Source organism: Gossypium arboreum, chromosome 1 (assembly GCF_025698485.1).
Source record: "Gossypium arboreum isolate Shixiya-1 chromosome 1, ASM2569848v2, whole genome shotgun sequence".
Classification (NCBI taxonomy): Eukaryota; Viridiplantae; Streptophyta; class Magnoliopsida; order Malvales; family Malvaceae; genus Gossypium; species Gossypium arboreum.
Window position 1 is genome coordinate 62,198,210 of NC_069070.1, and position 19,859 is coordinate 62,218,068.

The 19,859-nt window shown below is 38.9% G+C and overlaps 1 long non-coding RNA gene across 1 annotated transcript in view; it reads right to left on the minus strand.

Annotated features, from left to right (window-relative positions):
* Window positions 1-6,665: 6,665 nt before the first annotated feature.
* The window catches only part of LOC128280477 (uncharacterized), an 84,803-nt gene continuing 71,609 nt past the window's right edge, over window positions 6,666-19,859 (minus strand). The window contains exon 2 of the long non-coding RNA XR_008270581.1: window positions 6,666-6,845. This is a non-coding gene — a long non-coding RNA (uncharacterized LOC128280477). The remainder of the gene's footprint in view (window positions 6,846-19,859) is intronic.

Here is a 19,859-nt window from a genome sequence, read left to right on the forward strand (position 1 = left end):
AGATGTGGATATTGCTGTTGCATCGCCTCCTCTGGTTCCCACATGGCCTCCTCTGAGCTGTGATTACGCCCTAGTATCTTAAACAATGGGATAGACTTCTTCCTCAAAGCTTTCACATCACGATCTAAAATCTGAACTGACTCTTCCTCAAAAGTTAGATCTGGCCTAACCTTAACCTCCAAAGTTCAAATGCCGTGCGTGTGATCAGAGTAGTAGTGCCTCAACATAGAGACATGGAACACATCATGAATTTGGTCTAACTCTGGAGGTAACTCTAGCTGATATGCAACTGGTCCGACATGTTTCATTATGTGGTAAGTCCCAATGAACCTAAGGCTTAGCTTGCCCTTCCGTCCAAATCGCAGTACCTTCTTCAATGGCGAGACCTTAAGGAAACAAAGTCTCCTGTAGAATACTCAATCTCCTAATGCTTTAGATTCACATACGACTTCTGTCTGTTTGATGCTGCCTTCAGTCGATCCCAGATTAGTCTAACTTTATCCTCAGTATCAGAGACCAATTTAGCACACAAAACATGCTGCTCGCCTCACTCAGTCCAACACGAAGGAGTCCAACACCTACGACCATGTAATGCCTCGTAAGGTGCCATCTGTATGCTAGAATGGTAGCTATTGTTGTACTCAAACTTTGCCTCAGAAATCTATTACAACTCCTTAACATATCCTCCAGTATCTGAATCACCTTCTCTGACTAACCATTTGTCTGAGGATGGAACGCAATACTGAAGTCTAACCTTGTACCCAATGCTTCATGTAGCTTCTTCTAGAACCGAGACGTGAAGCGAGGATCCTTTTCAGATATTGTGGAAATCAGTACCCCATGCAGTCTCACTATCTCAGACACATATAGTTTAGCTAGCTTCTGGAACGAGTAATTGGTACGAATTGGTATGAAAAAGCAGATTTGGTCAATCGATCCACGATGACCGATACTGAATCCTTTTTAGAAGGTGTTAGGGGTAGCCCACTAACAAAGTTCATAGTTACTCTCTCTCACTTCCAAAGTGGAATCTTAACTGGCAGAAGTAACCCTGAAGGCAACTGATACAACTTACAAAGGTCTCGGTACATATTGTTTCCACGAGGATGCATAGCATAAGGGCTACTATATGCCTTTTGCAGTTTAGACTGCCTCAAATTAGTATCCTTCGATACACAAACTCTCCCACGAAAATAGAGTACTAATGTGCTACCATTCTCAATCTGTCAAAATCGAAGACCCAGTGACTCATCCTCCAGCTGTTTACCCTTAATCTACTCAATCCATGTTGGTTTAACCTGAAGTTCAGCCAACATAATACCATCATCAAATAAGCTAAGACGAGTAAACATTGCCCTCAGATCAGTGGTAGCCCTACGGATCAACGTGCCAGTGACAATATTGGCCTTCCCCGGATGGTATTCATCGTATAGTCATAGTCTTTTAATAGCTCAATCCATCTACGCTGTCTAAGATTAAACTCCTTCTGAGTGAGGAGATACTTAAGGCTCTTGTGATCTTTGTAAATGATACACTTCTTACCATACAGGTAATGCATCCAAATTTTCAGTGCGAATACCATAGCGGCCAATTCCAAGTCATGCGTAGGATTATTCGCCTTATGAGTTTTAAGATGACGAGACGCATATGCCACCACCTTACCCTCTTGCATCCATACACATCCCAAACCAACATGTGATGCATCACTGTAGATAGTGAATTCTTTCCCATTAATCGGTCAGATAGGACAGGGCCTCGGTCCGTAACCTTTTAAGTTTCTCAAAACTCTCTTGCTGCTTATCAGTCCAGTAAAACTGTACCCTTTATGCAACAACTTAGTCAGAGGTGCCACAATCAACGAAAACCCCTCAACAAAACGTCTATAATACCCTCCCAGACCCAGAAAACTTCAAATCTTAGATACCGTCTTAGGCGGCCTCCAGTCTAGAACCGCTTCAATTTTTCGAGGATCCACCCTAATTCCTTTAGCAGATACCAAATGGCTTAAAAATGTTACCTCTCGTAACTAGAACTCACACTTACTGAACTTGGCGTACAGTTGTTTCTCCCTCAGAATCTGCAAAACAACTCGGAGATGTGCATCATGTTCATCTTCATTCTCGAATTCACCAGGATGTCATCAATAAAAACCACTACGAACTAATCCAGATTGGGCTAGAACATTCGGTTCATCAGATGCATAAAAGTCACTAGTGCATTCGTCAGTCCAAACGGCATCACTAGAAACTCATAATGACCATAACGAGTCCTAAACGTTGTCTTATATACATCAGTCTCTTTAACTCTCAATTGATGGTACCCCGATTGGACATCAATCTTAGAGAAAATCGAAGCTCCGTGAAACTGGTCGAATAGATCATCAATTCTCGGTAGGGGGTACTTTTTCTTAATAGTCAATTTATTTAGTCCCCGGTAATCAATGTACATACGCATGGATCCATCTTTCTTTTTCATAAATAAAACCAGTGCTCTCCACGGAGACACACTAAGGCTGATGAACCCTCGATCCAATAATTCTTGAGTCTGAGCTTTAAGCTCCACAAGCTTCTTTGGTGCCATTCTATAAGGGGCGATGGACACCAGAGCTGTACCAGACAGGAGCTCAATCCCAAACTCAACTTCATGATTTGGAGGTAACCCCGGTAGCTCATCAGGAAAGACATCCGGATAGTCTTTGACTGTTCTGATATCCCTAACAGAAGAACTCTCAGAATCTAAAACACCAATGTAGGCTATATACGCCTCACAACCCTTATGAACCAATTTCTCGACCCTAAGCACAGAAATCAAAATTGACAAATAATTTTGATGCTCCCCAATCACGACTACCTTGTCACCCTCTACAGTTTTCAATACCATCCGCTTGGTAGCACAATCCAAGTTCACTTGATGTGTAACTAACCATTCCATACCCGGTATTAAGTTGAATTCTCCAAAAGGGAGTTCCATTAAATCCACCAAAAATATGGTTCCTTGAACCTCCAAAGGTACATCTCTGAACAATTTATGTACCCTCACTGATTGCCCTAATGGACTCAACACAGTAACCTCACTCGTAGTGCTTTCAACCATGAAACCCAAGGTCTCAGATACAATACATGCTATATAGGAATGAGTAGATCCAACATCAATCAGTGCAATATAAGCTACATTATGGATAAAAAGCGTACCTGTGATAACATCTGGGGCATTTCCATCCTCTCGGCAATGTGCAACATAAACCAGAGCTGCTGCCTCGCCTCAGTATGACCAGCACCTTTGTCCGGTGCCCTCTGTCTACGACCCATACCATTACCACCTCTGGCCTGACCACGGCCTCTCGGTGGCTGTTGACCACCCCTCGGCGGCTGTACATTACCCAAACTTGTAGGTCGCATATGCTCGAGCCTCCATGGGAAATCTCTGATATGAAACTCCAATGATCTGCACCTCAAACATGCTCCAAACTATTTCCAGCATTCGCACAAGGCTGCGGTCCAATAGCAGTAACAAGGGGCCCAACTCTGATTGGCCCATCAACTCTAGCCTTTTTCTTAGGCCTCTAAAATGAACTTAAGGGCTCTGAATCCCTCTTATTCCTACCCTTTTCCTTCTCACAGTTCTGGCACTCAGCGCGCTTCACATCCTTAGTGATCTTCACCTTATCGACCAAAGCAGCAAAATCTCGCTCCCTCTATGAAGCTATCAAAACCCATAAACTATCTCTGAGGTCGTCCTCAGAACGAACGTAGTGCTCATATTCAGTTGGCACCATCCTACGCGCATAGCGGCTCAATCGTAAAAATTTAGCCTCATATTCAGCTACTAATTTATCCACCTGAGTCAAGTTCAGAAACTCTCCCCTCCGAGCATCTAGATAACTAGCGCCCACATACTTTCCTTGGAACGTGTCTTGAAAAATTCTTAAGTCAACTGATCGGGCTGAGTACCCTCTTTAACTGTAAGCCAACACTGATAGGCTTCATCTAGCAACAATGACACTGCACTTTTTAGTTTCTGCTTGGGGGTGCAGTCGAGGTCGTCCATGAGCCTCTCTATAGCCTCAATCCAATATTCAGCCACATTAGGGGCAACTCAGCAATACCCTAAAAATCTTAGCCCCATTAGACTGGAGTCGTTCCGTAGCCGACCCACGACCCATAGTACCAGTATTGGGGCCAGCGACCCTCTCCAAAATTTGCAACATAGCTTGGGACAGTGTGTCATCCCCAGCCGCACGATCACGAGACCCAGTCTCAGTCACAGGTGAAGCTGGTGCCTCTCTAGCTTCAACGTTAGGCATGTGGCCAGATGACGAAGACCCAGCCCGAGCACCTCCACGGCCTCTGCTGCGGCCTCTTGTACCCCTTCCACAAGTACCTCTGGTGCTCATATCGAATTATGCTTTATCTGTTTTAAAATTTTATGCATCAGATTACAGTTCCAGTATTCATTAAAGAATATTTTATGAAAAGTAGTATCAGTATTTCAGAGTTCATTATCACAGATCACAGTCTTACTATAGTTTTCCCAACATAGAGTATTTCAAAAAAGTTTTACTACCTACAGTAGTCTCACTATTTCAATTCTAAACAAGTAATAGGTTTTAGAAGACTTATAGAATCGGCACAGGAGACTCGGTGTACCACACATTTGATAAAAACATTTAAAATATTTCTAAATCATTTGGAACAGTTGTTTTGGAATTTCAAGTTTTTAGAAAAAACCCAAATCTACAGCTGAGTTTTGTAACCTGGCTCTGATACCACTAAATTAACACCCCAAACCCAGCCCAAACATTGTGGCCAAATTCGGCGATGTCACCATGAAGTATTTTTTGCAAAATATAATATCATTGATTGTTAAAACTCACGTCGTTTAGCAAAATGTTAATCATATTAATTTGCTATTACTTTTTAAAACATTGTTTGTTCGGAAACTTTTAAAATATGTTGCATAAACGTGGTGTTTTGAAAATCATTTATCTTTTTAAAAACCCACGTCCTACTATTAACAGTTATGATTCAGAATAAATAAAACCCCATATTAAAACTTAAAATTTAAAGAGGCCTTATTACATCAAAATACCCGAACTATATTACTTTTAAATAAAAAGTTGAATGTGTAAGCAAATGAGGTTGTATGGCCACCTTCGAGTCCCTCGCAGTATCGATCCTCCTAGGGATTACCTATGCGAATAAAAAGTAGGGTGAGTTTATGAAAACTCAGTGTGTAATCCCTAAGTAACAAAAAGTCAGTCATACAATAGGCAACTACAGTCTCGACTTAATCGAAATAATTTCTTGAACATGATTAACAAAAATAGGGGTCATTTAGCAATAGCACATATGACTTCATATACCAAGCATTCCATAAACTAAATCTGTAACACATTTATATCATGAATTCATTTCTTAACAACATATCCACCATCTTAAATCAATGCCTTCGTTCCATACGAGGTCTTACATGATTCTTGTTTTACTCACTTAATGTCTACTGATCGATCTCGCACACATAGTGCTCGGTTGAAGAACTTGCACTTTCAGTGCCTCTAATCATTTGCACATATAGTGCCCCTATTCATTTGTTGTTACACATTGAAATGACTTAACCAAGTCTATAAACATCATGTATGTACACTTTTAAACATATCCTTTCATTTAAATTTGAATTCGTATAGTAATGAACACTTAAACTTTGCTCAAATTACCGACACGAAGCCTACTAGGCACGGAGGCCCGAATGCACATCACCAGCATGATTGCTCTTCGGGACCTAGCCCGGATATAACACCAGCACGAATGCTCTTCGGGACTTAGTCCGGTTATAACACCAGCACGAATGCTCTTCGGGACTTAGCCCGGATATAACACCAGCACAAATGCTCTTCGGGACTTAGCCCAGATATAACATCAGCACGAATGCTCTTCGGGACTTAGCCCGGACATAACATCAAGACGAATGCTCTTGGGACTTAGCAGGACATAACACCAAAGACGAATGCTCTTGGGACTTAGCCCGCTATATAACTCTCAATTCTCATGCCCATATACATATATAACAATACACATTAGTATATCATTTACATTACTTGAATACAAACACAACATGCTTACCGACCATTCAACTTTCAGTTCCATAGCCACATACAAAGATCACATTTATAGTCGTAACACTCTTTCAAAATTGCATCACTTATACCCTTATAATTCAATCCATATCAAAATTCAAATACGAGTACATGATACGTACCTGATCAACTTAATAATTTAAGCATATCCAAGTGAAGTTATATCGCAAATTCTTATAGTCAGAAGCTTGCTACAGCTCGATCGGGATTAAAATTCATTACAATACAACAAACACATTTTAATAGTCAAAAATCATCACACTATCACTTTATCACTTTATGGCATGTATAAATAGACTCACGCGTGCTACGTTAGTCCTAGAATCGACTAAACCGTAGCTCTGATACCAATAAAATGTAACACCCCTATCCCGTATCCGTCGCCGGAATAGGTAAAGGGGTATTACCGGACTTGAAACTCATATCCGAACAGTAAAAATTTTGAATATATTTTTTTTTCTTTTTTTTTTTAGAGAACGTTCCTTTAGGTAAATACTAAAGACAGTCAGGGATACAATTTAACTGCTATAAGTACACATTCAAAAGATGCCATTTTCGCATGGCTTATATACATTAACCAAAATATTCTTCGGCCACTGGTCTATTCTTTACATGCCATAAAATATTTCAAAACATAACAGTAACAAGCAGTGGATAGTGATAGTGTGACTAGTTGCTGACGATCCCCGAGCCTGTAGCTTCCAAATGAGATCTATAAAACAGAGGAAACAAAGTAAACGGAGTAAGCATTACAATGCTTAGTAAGTTTTAAGCAGTGTCAACAGATAACAATCGATTATAACATAGTTGTTCGTATTTTATTTCACTCTTCCTTCAGCATACCATCCCTTTACCGAATATGCCCATCTCATCATATATAATAGGCAGATAAATTCTCACTTGATAGTGATCTCTTATAAACATAGGTATATTACATATTTTCACCTAACTTTCCACATTGACCAAACGCACAATAATCTTAGAACAGTCTTATTGGTTTACTCACATATGCATCACATAACGACCTTGTGATTTAGTCCAAATCAAGCTTAAATATAATCTCAAAATACATACCGACCGACTTAACGCATTGAACGTATTTATTACCAATTGTTCTTGTGAAGTCGATAATCTTATGCTTTACTCGAACCTTTAGCGAAACCTTTAGCTCGAATCGTCCCCACACGTAGTTATCGGGTCTTACCCAGACAAAATCTCCACACGCAATCATCGGGTCTTACCTGCACATAATCTCCACACGTAGTCATCGGGTCTTACCGGAATATATTTCAAGTTTCATGTACATTTAATCACATGTTACAACATTCACATCGACTGTCATATTTGTAATTCATTTGCCTCATCAAATATCTAATAATACACACCTTTCACATTTGGTCATTCGGCCACAATATACACACATCTCCTACATATTTCACACTAGCCATTCAGCTTTACCACATATACATATCTCATACATATTTCACACTAGCCATTCGGCTTTACCACATATACATATCCCATTCATATTTCACACTAGCCATTCGGCTTTACCACATATACATATCTCATACATATTTCACATTAGCCATTCGGCTTTACCAAATATACATATCTCATACATATTTCACATTAGCCATTCGGCTTTACCACATATACATATCTCTTATATATTTCACATTAGCCATTTGGCTTTACCACATATACATATCTCTTATATATTTCACATTAGCCATTCGGCTTTACCACATATACATATCTCTTATATATTTATCTTGTACATCAATTTCAGCAATAGCTTATAAGCAACTCAAATACTTTCATCAATGTTTACAACAAATTCACATATTCACTACAAGCTGTTTTCCTGAGTAATAGTCACTAAATTATTTATAACTGGAGCTACAAAACTTAAAATCAATTGCCGTTAATTTTCCCTGAATATAGACTCATATATCTTCCATTCATAAAATTTTCAGAATTTTAGATTTGGCCAATCAATACCAGATTTTCTTAAAGTTTCCCCTGTTTCACTGTTTGGCTAATCTGACCACTCTTCACTACGAATCAAATTTCTCATTGTACAGAATTCAAAATATGTTCTATTTGATTTCATTTGAAACTAGACTCATTAAGGAGTCGAAGCATATAAATTTTATCTTATAACCATTTTTGTAAAAATTATAATGATTTTCTAAAAATAGAACAGGGATTTCGAGTCATTTCGATAATTGTCTCACACAACTTTAAATATCTCTTTATAGGAAATTTCTTTGCTTCCACGGTCTCTTTTATAAGAAACTAGACTAATTAAGATTTGATTACATATTTTATTCAGCCTATAATTCCACACCAACAATTTATAGTGATTTTCTAAAATCACATTACTGCTGCTGTCCTAAGCAAATTATTACAATTTGCTCTTAAATTTCCAAGTCCAAACACTTATGAACTTACCATTTGAGTTTAAGACATATCATGGCCACATCATATCTTATTAAATCGACTCATTATGTCCTATTATGATTGAATTTACTCAACATTTAATCACTTAAAACTTACCTCGGAAGTTGCCGAATGATTACGACGGCTCTTCGATCACTTTTTCCTTTCCCTTATCAAACTTTGATCCTCTAGGCTCTTGAGCTAAATCAAACAAATTTACTTCTCAATCAAACACATACATACGACAACCATATACATTTCAAAAACCAATTCATTCGTATCATTTGTCCATATATTAGCTTTTAGCATATTTGGTCATTAGAGCGACCTATTTAACTTTCAAGCATTCATTTCTAATTTTAATTAAACAATGCCGAATGCCATTAACTACTAATGCCACACACACACATATGCATAAAATTCATCCATACATAACCTATAGCTCATTCGGTCATTCATCTCTCAAACCTATCAAAGCTTCATATCAAACTTCCCTGGCCGAATACACATATAGGCACATAATGCACATTTAGCATTTTTATTTACTTCATGATACATTCGGCCTTGGCATAATTTCATTAAAAATCCCTATTAGCCACTTCACCAATCAATTATATCATCTACTTAATATTTCATAACTTATCATGCTAGCTGAATATTATTTATTCAAGTTCATCATCTTCATATTTGGCATTAGCATCAAATATAATAGCCAATTCTTCCCATTTTGAATCTATGCATCCATTTAATCATAGTTTGTTCAAGCACTCATACAACAAGATTCATCCAATTTAACAAGAAACAAAAACTTTATTCCTCCATAGCTACAATGGCCGAAAGATCTAGACATCTCAATACCGAAATTTCTAACATGGGTTGCCTAAAGAATTTGGTAGGGAGTTCAAATTTATCTAACATTTCAAGTAACTTAACACATCCATATAGCTAACATGCTAGTAGTATCAAGGAATCAACTAAAATTTTGAAGCCTCTTAGTCAATCCTAACTCTCCAACAACTCCAATTTCATCCATGAGATAAATAGAAGTAGGCTAACCCTCCAAAGGATGTGTAAACCTCCAAAAGCAACATTGAACATACCTTAATCTCAAGAACCACCTTGGCCGAACTTCTCCTCTTCTTCTTCCTTCAATTCACGGCAATGGAGGAGCAACCTAGCTATTTTTTTGTTTCTCCCCTACTAACCACTATTATTTTATTACCCATGTTCTTTATTTTATTATTTCTAACATAAAACACTAACATAAAATGTTTATAATACATTTTAACCCATAGTATGGCCGGCCACTACTTGTCATAGGTGGAAATTTGACATGCAAACCCATTATTTTCATAACATGCACTAATAGATCCTTATATATTACCCCATCATATTTCAAAGTGTCACACATAAGTCCTATTAACTAAATTCACATGCAATTGACCAAATCGAAGCTCAAAACTTTCACACACTCATATTCACATATTTTAAACAATAAATATTATACTCAAATACTTCGGTGACTCGGTTTAGCGGTCCCGAAACCACTTTCCGACTAGGGTCACATTAGGGGTGTCACACCATATCAGTAACCGTTCAGTTTTAGTAAGGACCTTAGCCCAATACAGTAACAATATCAGTGTGGGCCTTAGCCCATTTCAATAACAGTAATAGTATAGATATGCAATCAGAAATCCTACCCAACCAGCTTCTACACTCCACTCCGTTCAGCCCTACACTCCATGTGGGGATAAAATTAACCCACCCATCCCTACACTCCAAAATAGCACCGTTTGCAGCACTAAACAGTATATGCAGCAGAGCTGCCTGTACAGTACACTTCCTCCAATCATAATAAACCCATCCCCATGCAACGTATTATAATATCATACATGTATGCAATATATATAATGGCATGCTCGATTACAGTTATACATCTCATAAGGGCATAATAGTCATTTTAACACATAGGGGCATAATAGTCATTTTATCAATTTGGGGGTCTAGGTATACTTACCAACCTAATAGTAGGTCCACAGTCATCTTGGGCGACCCGTGCAACCTTAACAGTCAAACAATAAAAATGGGCCCAAGGCCCATAATGTGGGCCCATGTGGATCCACACGCCCGTGTGGCCCACATAGCTCAAAAATGACCTTGGCCGCGTGGATACACAGCCTAACCCAATATTCTCTACACATCCATGCGATTTACCCATGTAGGGCCCATGCAGCCCATTTCGACCCAACATGGCTCAAAACGGCCTAAGCCCACGAAATCATGGTGGCCTCTATGATCAAACGCTCATGTTTATGCATTCGGATTACCACACGAGCGAGCGCACGCCCGTGTAGCGTCAATGGTCACATTTTCTGGCTTTTACCGATTTATGATTTGGGCAGTGTTTAGACACCTATTTACGAAAAAGTGCAACTAGCCCACGAGCGCTCCAACTTATTTCCAACAGAAGCTTCGGCTGACAATTGAATCGAAGCGAACTCTAATCAAAACACTTTTTCATAAGATTACCTATCACTTGTCCAGATCAAACACACACTAAAATCGTTGCAAGAGATCGCTTGGAATCCTTAAAGACTACCTACATCCGCATCGCAATTTGTTAACTAAACCATACCCGTAAGCCATTGAACTAAAAGTATAGTAACATACTGAAAGTGCCAAGTCAAAAAAGAAGAAGAAGCAAATCGGCCCACACCCCCAACAAAAGCCAAAAGCACTCGATTCGACAAACGCAAGGGCTAACACAATTACACTCCTATCAGAATCAGCAACATAGAAGGGTGTTAGGTAAATAGACTTTTACAGCAGAAAGAGGAAAAAAACAATAAACGTGCACTCGAACCTGATATGGAATATTCAGCTAACACAAAAAGTAGAGAACCGACAGAAAATAATGAGGGGAAGAGTATTAAGATTTTAACAATCAAGGAGGGACACTCGAAAAGAGTTGAAAGAATAGAGAGAAAGGAATAAGGGGTATTCGGCTACCACTGAAAGAAAGGGAAAATTTGAGAGAGGACGGAATAGGGGATAATCGGCCAAAGTTTGAGAGAGGGAGAGACAGAGAGTATTCAGTTTTAACAAACAAAAGGGAGAATAAAGTTGCAAAAATAGAAAGGAGATACCTGAATAGTCTTTCCTATGCTCGGCCCTAAGAAGAAAGTGAATAATCACAAAAACAATAGAATACCAAAATGCAATATTTGGCCTCAAGAGAAAAAATAACAGAAAAGAATGACAAAACCCACAGTAATGACAAAACACACAGTGATTTGCACAAAACTGAAAATGCAAAGAGGCAGAGTTCCCATTTGGCACACTCTCCTCCACTCTCTTCAAAATCTCCAAATTTCTCTCCCCATAACACTCTTAAGACCACTCAACTATATCCCACCTATCCACATCCCAACCAGCCAAAATTCCCTCCAACAAGCTCCTAAAATTCTGCCACAACTCCCCACACTCCCCGAACACTCAATTTCATTCAAACCACAACACTTCCACGACGTTAGTTGCAAAATAAAATACTCTTTTTGTATCGCCAAGCCTCGAACCTCAGACCCCATGGAACACTCCACATGCCTCTATTCCCTAGACCAGTAGGCCTTTTCTGACATGTTTTACCCATAATAATTTAAAAGCCTACTGACTAGAGACAAGGGTTTATTCAAGTAAAAAAAAAATTTTGCACATGCCAAGGCTTTAACTCAAGATGTGACAGCCCTAATTTGACCCTAGTCGGAATGTGGTTTCGGGACCACAAAACCGAGTCATAAAATTTAGTTAAAATTTTATTTGCATACCTTATATGTGTGGTAATACTTGTATAAAAATTTGATGTTTTAATTTTTATCTTAGGAATGTGAATCTTGCTTGAAAGGATTTAGTTGAGAGACTTAGAAAATTTTGATAGGTAAATAAGTAAGGGCCAAATAGTATTGAAATATGAAAATTTGGGTTTGCATGTCAAAATGCCCAAATTATGTTGAGTGGCTGGCCAAGCATGGCTTCATTCTTCCAATATTATGTTGTTTATTATTTAATATTGGTAAGTAATTAAAATAGAGGAGAAATAAAGATTAATAATAAGAAAATGAACAAAAAAAAGGGTGTGTTCATCCTTGCTATCCTTTAGCCGAAAAACCAAGTAAAAGAAAGAGAGAAAAGCTTTGGAGAAGTTCGGCCATACTTGTATCTAGGTTGAGGTATGTTGAAGTTATTCCTTTAAATTCATGTATATTTTTGGTTGTTAGTTTGAATTCTATCTATCCCATGGTTGGATTTGGGGTTGTTGGAGAGTTGGGATTTGACAAAGAAGCTTAAAATTTTAGTTGATACCTTGATGCTATTAACATGTTAGTTATATGGATGTGCTAAGTTGCTTGTTATGTTAGCATGAAAGTTGAAGTTGTTAAGTCATTTTGTTGGAGGTGCCGAATTTAGGACTAAGAAGAGAATGAGTATTCTGCTAACATAGTTGAAAGGGATGTTGCCGATTTTTAGATTTAGATTATGGGAGTGGCTATAATGGGCATTAAGATGTTGAACTTAAGAAATGTAGTCACATGTGGATTTATATGATATTACAAATAGAGGTGAAGCTATGCTAGATTGGGAAAAAGTCGATCAAGTGTGCATGAGAAGAATTTAGGTGTTTAGATGATGTTATAGATGACATTGTACATGTATATATATATTCGCCATCAAAGTGAGTATGTAGGTGATGTTGAATCAAAATTTTGGTGCACATTCGGTTATGTATATATATATATATACATAAGTATGCCCATTCGTGATGTTACCTTTAATTATGTGTATAATCGACTTAATGGGTAATTAGTAAGAGTGGTTGCCGAATATACAAACATACATATGCATGTGTAATTGAATTATAAATGTTTAGCAAGATGATTAAACTAGTTAATTTATTTATTAAGCCCGAGAAGTTAAAGAAGGGAAATCAAGCAAGGGCAAAGCCAAGGACATCGAGTAGCCGGGTCGGAACCGTCATACCCAACACAAGGTAAGTCCTTAAGCACTTTTTGTGAGAACTCCTTGGATAGATATTTTTCAGAGTGATTCTCCTACTTATTAATATGACCATATGTACAATTTGAGTTAAGTAAATTGCTTTACCATGATGAAACAACATAGGGCACTATGTGTGCAAAATTATGTGGCACTATGTGTGCCGATTGGGAGGTTGAAGCATGAGGGAATCTCAAATGCACTATGTGTGTGATTTACTATGGCACTATGTGTGTGATTTACTATGGCACTATGTGTGCGATCATAATAAGCACTATGTGTGCAACATTCGGTTGTTGATATAAATTGTGCATGAACGAGGTAAGTGATTGAGCTACTAACTAAATATCGAAATTGAGGTTGTGCGGTGTATGCATAAATTTATCTAGTGCATCATTGTTCCAAACTTGAGGAAATGGATCTAAATCGATTGGGCTGACTTGGCATTTGATTTGATTGAAGGACTTGGCATGAGATCGAACCAACAATTTAAGAAATTGTAACATAGTTTGTTATGGTTGGAAAAATTGATTTTGTATTATTTGTTTTTCACTTATGATTATTATTGTTGGACGGTAGAGTAGTGCTTATGACTTACTGAGTTATATACTCACTCGGTGTTTGCTTGTCACCTACTTTAGGTTTCTTGGACTCGTCTTTTTGCGTGCTCGGGACTGTCATCGTAGTCATCACACCGGCTAGCAACTTTTGGTATCTTCTTTTTAGTCGGTCTAGGAGAATATTTCGCATGTATAGGCTAATATGTTTTGTTGAAATTTGGTATGTAAACTTTTAGCCATGCGAAAATGGCATAAATGTTCGGTTGGATTTGGTTCTATAATGTTAGGTCGCAAGTCTTGGTAATTGATTTTTATGCCATATGTCATGGTTGATTATTTTTGGTGTTAAAATTCATGATATGGCAATAGTGTAGTAGGGAGATGTTTGACAATGATTAGCCTTTGGCATGGCTAGTCATGATCATAATTAGTGATACGTATGATGAATTACTAGTTAGATCAAGGAGAAATCACGAAATAGGCATAGTTGCTTTAGTAATGATCTGGCAAGCAGATGATGCGAGATTGAAAAATCATTAAAAATAGTAGGAATGGAATTAAATAATGAATAAATTATGTAATCGAAGCTCGATGAGTCTATTTTCATATAGAGGAAATGAAACGACCATATGAGCTGTATGTTAGGAGATAATTAAACTCTTGCGAAACAGGGCCAGAGCGATTTCTGGATCCCCTATCCCGACTTTAGAAATTCACCCTAAACTAATATGAGACAATTAGAAGTCATGCTTTATATGTATAGATTCCCTTTTGAGTCTAGTTTCATTAGACACCAACGGCATAAGTATTGGAGCTCTGTAAAGGGAGATATCTAAGTCGTAATGCACAAGGGTCAGAGTAGTCGAACCCAGGAATAGGGACGAATTTAACCAATAAGCTGTACCAATTGGTCGGCCAAAAATTCTACAAAAATTCTACCATATAGATATATGAGTCTAGTTCTAGGGAAAATTTACGGAACTGGATTTCAAGTTTCATAACTCAGGATATGATTTTTAATGGGACTCGTACGCAGATTGGCAGCTTGTCTGGGAAATTTCTAATAAGTGGTTTGAAGTCTGTTAACACCTCGTGTTCGACTCCAGCGACGGTCTCGGGTTCAGGGTGTTACAATTTAATTGGTATCAGAGCTATAGTTTAGTCGGTTCTAGGACTACCATAGCACGTATGAGTCTAACTATACATGCCTTAATGTTAATGTTTAAACGTGTGATGACTTCTGACGGTTAAAATTTTTGTTTTGATTAGTAAATGGATCCCGGTGTAGAGAGAACCTTGGCGGATGACGTTGAAAGTGTAGCGGCTGCTCTGCACAAGGGACGCCACTGTTGAACCTCGGTCATCTGCGAATAATCAAGGTGAGGGGCTAAACAAGCCTTCTTTACCATGATGAATGAGTGGGTCGCATAATATGCCCGAACCAATCCGGCTGTCCAACAATTCTCGAATTTGAATAATCCACCCCAAGAGCCCATAATGCCATCAGTTACTGATTGTTGGGGTGACGACACCTAGGTGAATGTTGGGGTAAGTCTACTAACAGGGCCTGTTACGGATGCGGTTCGAAGGACCACTTCATTAGAGATTGCACGGAGCTTGATGAGAAGAATAAGATGCAAGGTGCAAGACCTAGTGGAGTGACAGCTAGAGGTAGACCACCGAGAATTTTAGGAGGTAGGGGTGATAATCAGAGAGGGGCCTCTGATACGGCTGTTTGATCCGAGACCCGTACTCCTGCTAGAGCATATACCATTCGCGCACGAGAGGAGGCATCCTCCCCTGATGTTATCACTGGTACTTTCACTCTCTTTGATACTAATGTGATTGCATTGATTGACCGTGGCTCTACTCATTCATATGTATGTGAAACCTTAGCATCCAGTAAGACTCTACCTGTTGAGTCTACTGAGTTCGTAATTCGAGTGTCAAACCCTTTGGGTCAATACGTACTTGTTGATAAAGTGTGTAAGAGATGCCCTCTAATAATCCGAGAATCCTATTTTTCGGCCGATTTGATGCTTTTACCGTTTAACGAATTTGATGTCATTCTTGGTATGGATTGGTTGACCGTACATGATGCAGTGGTGAACTGCAAAAGAAAAACCATCGATTTGAGGAGTGCACATGATGAGGTAGTCCGAGTTGAGTCTATCGATTTGAAGGGGGTGCCAGCGATAATATCTTCAATGACCGTTCAGAGATATGTGAAAAAGGGGTGTGAGACATACCTTGCGTATGTATTTGATAGCAAAGAGATGGAAAGGAAACTTGAATCATTACCAGTGGTTTGTGAGTATTCAGATGTTTTTCCTGAGGAGTTACCGGGGTTGCCACCGGTTCGAGAGGTAGAATTCGGCATCGAGATTGTACCTGGTACCACGCCAATCTCAATAGCCCCGTATCGTATGGCATTAACGGAATTAAAGGAATTGAAAGTTCAATTGCAAGAATTGATGGATAGAGGTTTCGCTCGACCGAGTTTTTCTCCATGGGCGCTACCGTATTGTTTGTGAAAAGAAGGATGGAACCATGAGATTGTGCATCGACTATCGCCGGTTGAATAAAGTGACCATAAAGAATAAATACACGTTGCCACGTATTGATGATTTGTTTGATCAATTAAAGGAGCCTCAGATTTTCCAAGATAGATTTGAGATCTGGTTATTATCGGTTGAGGGTTCGAGACTCGGACATACCCAAAACCGCTTTTAGAACGAGGTACGGTCACTACGAATTCTTAGTGATGCCGCTTTGGGCTCACTAATGCCCTCGGTATTTATGGATTTAATGAATCGAGTATTCGGCCATACTTGGATCGATTTGTGGTTGTGTTTATTGATGATATTTTAGTTTACTCACAAGGTGAAGCCGAACACGCCGAGCATTTGAGGTTAGTATTACAAATTTTGTGAGACAATCAGTTATACGCAAAATTCAAGAATGTGAATTTTGGTTGAAAGAGGTTAGCTTTTTGGGGCACGTGGTGTCCGCATCGGGTGTTAGAGTGGATTCGAACAAAATTTGGCCATACTCGATTGGAAACCTCCGAGGAATGTTACTGAAGTTAGGAGCTTTTGGGACTTGCGGATACTACCGACGGTTTGTAAGGGTTTTCGATGATAGCTGCACCGCTGATGAAACTACTCCAAAAGATGTTGAGTTTGAATGGACGTAAAAGCTGTCGGAAGAGTTTCGATCGACTAAAGACTGCTTAACCGAAGCTCAGTGCTAGTACAACCGAGTCCGGCAAAGAGTTTGTCATTTATAGTGATGCATCCTTACTTGGCCTAGGTTGTGTGTTGATGCAAGAAGGTCGAGTTGTGGCTTACGCGTCGAGACAATTAAAGCCGCATGAGAGAAACTATCCGACCCATGATCTTGAATTGGCGGCCATAGTGTTCATACGAAAATATGGCGGCATTACTTGTTTGGGGAAAGGTGTCATATTTATTCGGACCACAAAAGTCTTAAATATTTGATGACTCAAAGAGATCTAAATCTGCGACAAAGACGTTGGCTTGAGTTGTTGAAAGACTATGAACTTGTTATTGATTATCACTTGGGAAAGGCTAACGTGGTTGCCGATGCTTTAAGTCGAAAGCACTTGCTTGCTTTGAGAGCGTGAATGCTCACTTGTCCGTCTCACCCGATGGGGTGCTAGTAGTGAATTAGAGGCCAAACCATTATTGATTCGTCAAATACTTGAATCCCGAAAGTTGACGTTGTATTGGTCACTAAACGAAATGAATGTGCTTGAATGAGGAATCGGAGTTTCGGATTGACGACAATGATTGCTTGACGTTCAGAGGTCGATTATGTGTTCCAAGAAATTCGGAACTTATTTCGATGATTTTGGACGAGGCTCACAGTAGTCGAATGTCAGTCCACCCAGGTAGTACTAAAATGTACAATGACCTGAAACGTCAATTTTGGTGGCCCGGTATGAAACGAGACATTTCTGAATTTGTTTCAAGGTGTTTGATATGCCAACAAGTAAAAGCGGAACATCAAGTGCCGTCGGGATTACTTCAGCCGATCATGATACCCGAATGGAAGTGGGATCGGGTAACGATGGATTTTGTATCTGGATTGCCATTGTCATCAAGCAAGAAAGATGCAATCTGGGTTATTGTTGATAGATTGACCAAGTCTGCTCATTTTATCCCTGTCCGTATAGATTTTTCCCTCGATAAATTGGCAGAATTATACATCTCCCAAATTGTTCGATTGCATGGGGTACCTAATTCTATCGTGTCGGATAGAGACCCAAGATTTACATCGCGATTTTGGAAAAAGTTACAAGAAGAGTTGGGTACTAAGATGCATTTTAGCACCGCATTTCATCCCAGATCGATGGCCAATCTGAACGAATAATTCAGATACTCGAGGATATGTTGAGATGTTGCGTCTTAGAGTTTTGTGGTTCATGGGAAAGATATTTGCCTTTGATTGAATTCGCTTACAACAATAGCTTTCACTCAAGCATTAAGATGGCACCTTACGAGGCCTTATACGGTCGTAAATGCCGTACCCCATTATTTTGGACTGAACTTAGCGAAAGTAAAATCTTTGGGGTTGATTTGATTAAGGATTTGAGCGAAAGTTCGAGTAATTCGTGAAAGTTTGAAAGTCGCCGGATCGCCGTAAGTCGTATGCGGATTTGAAAAGAAAAGACATTGAATATCAGGTTGGAGACAAAGTATTTCTCAAAGTTTCACCCTGGAAGAAGGTGCTTAGATTCGGTCGTAAGGGCAAATTGAGTCCGAGGTTCATCGGTCCGTATGAAGTATCCGAACAAGTTGGACCAGTCGCATACCGATTAATTTTGCCCCCTGAGCTCGAAAAGATTCACAACGTTTTTCATGTCTCGATGCTTCGACGATATAGGTCTGATCCATCGCACGTAATCACTCCATCTGAGATCGAGATTCAACCTAATTTGAGTTATGAAGAAGAGCCGGTTCGCATTTTGATGCGTGAAGTAAAAGAGTTGCGAAATAAGAAAATCCCATTAGTGAAGGTGTTGTGGCATAAACACGGAATCGAAGAAGCCACTTGGGAACTTGAGGACTTTATGAAGGATCGTTATCCGAACTTATTCACGGTAAGATTTTCGGGACGAAAATTCCTTATGTAGGGAGAGTTGTGATGACCCTAAATTGACCCTAGTCGGAATGTGGTTTCGGGACCACAAAATCGAGTCATAAAATTTAGTTAAAATTTTATTTGCATACCTTATATGTGTGGTAGTACTTGTATAAAAATTTGATGTTTTAATTTTTATCTTAGGAATGTGAATCTTGCTTGAAAGGATTTAGTTGAGAGACTTAGAAAATTTTGATAGGTAAATAAGTAAGGACCAAATAGTATTGAAATATGAAAATTTGGGTTTGCATGTGAAAATGCCCAAATTATGTTGAGTGGCCGGCCAAGCATGGCTTCATTCTTCCAAGATTATGTTGTTTATTATTTACTATTGGTAAGTAATTAAAATAGAGGAGAAATAAAGATTAATAATAAGAAAATGAACAAAAAAAAAGGGTGTGTTCATCCTTGCTATCCTTTAGCCGAAAAACCAAGTGAAAGAAAGAGAGAAAAGCTTTGGAGAAGTTCGGCCATACTTGTATCTAGGTTGAGGTATGTTGAAGTTA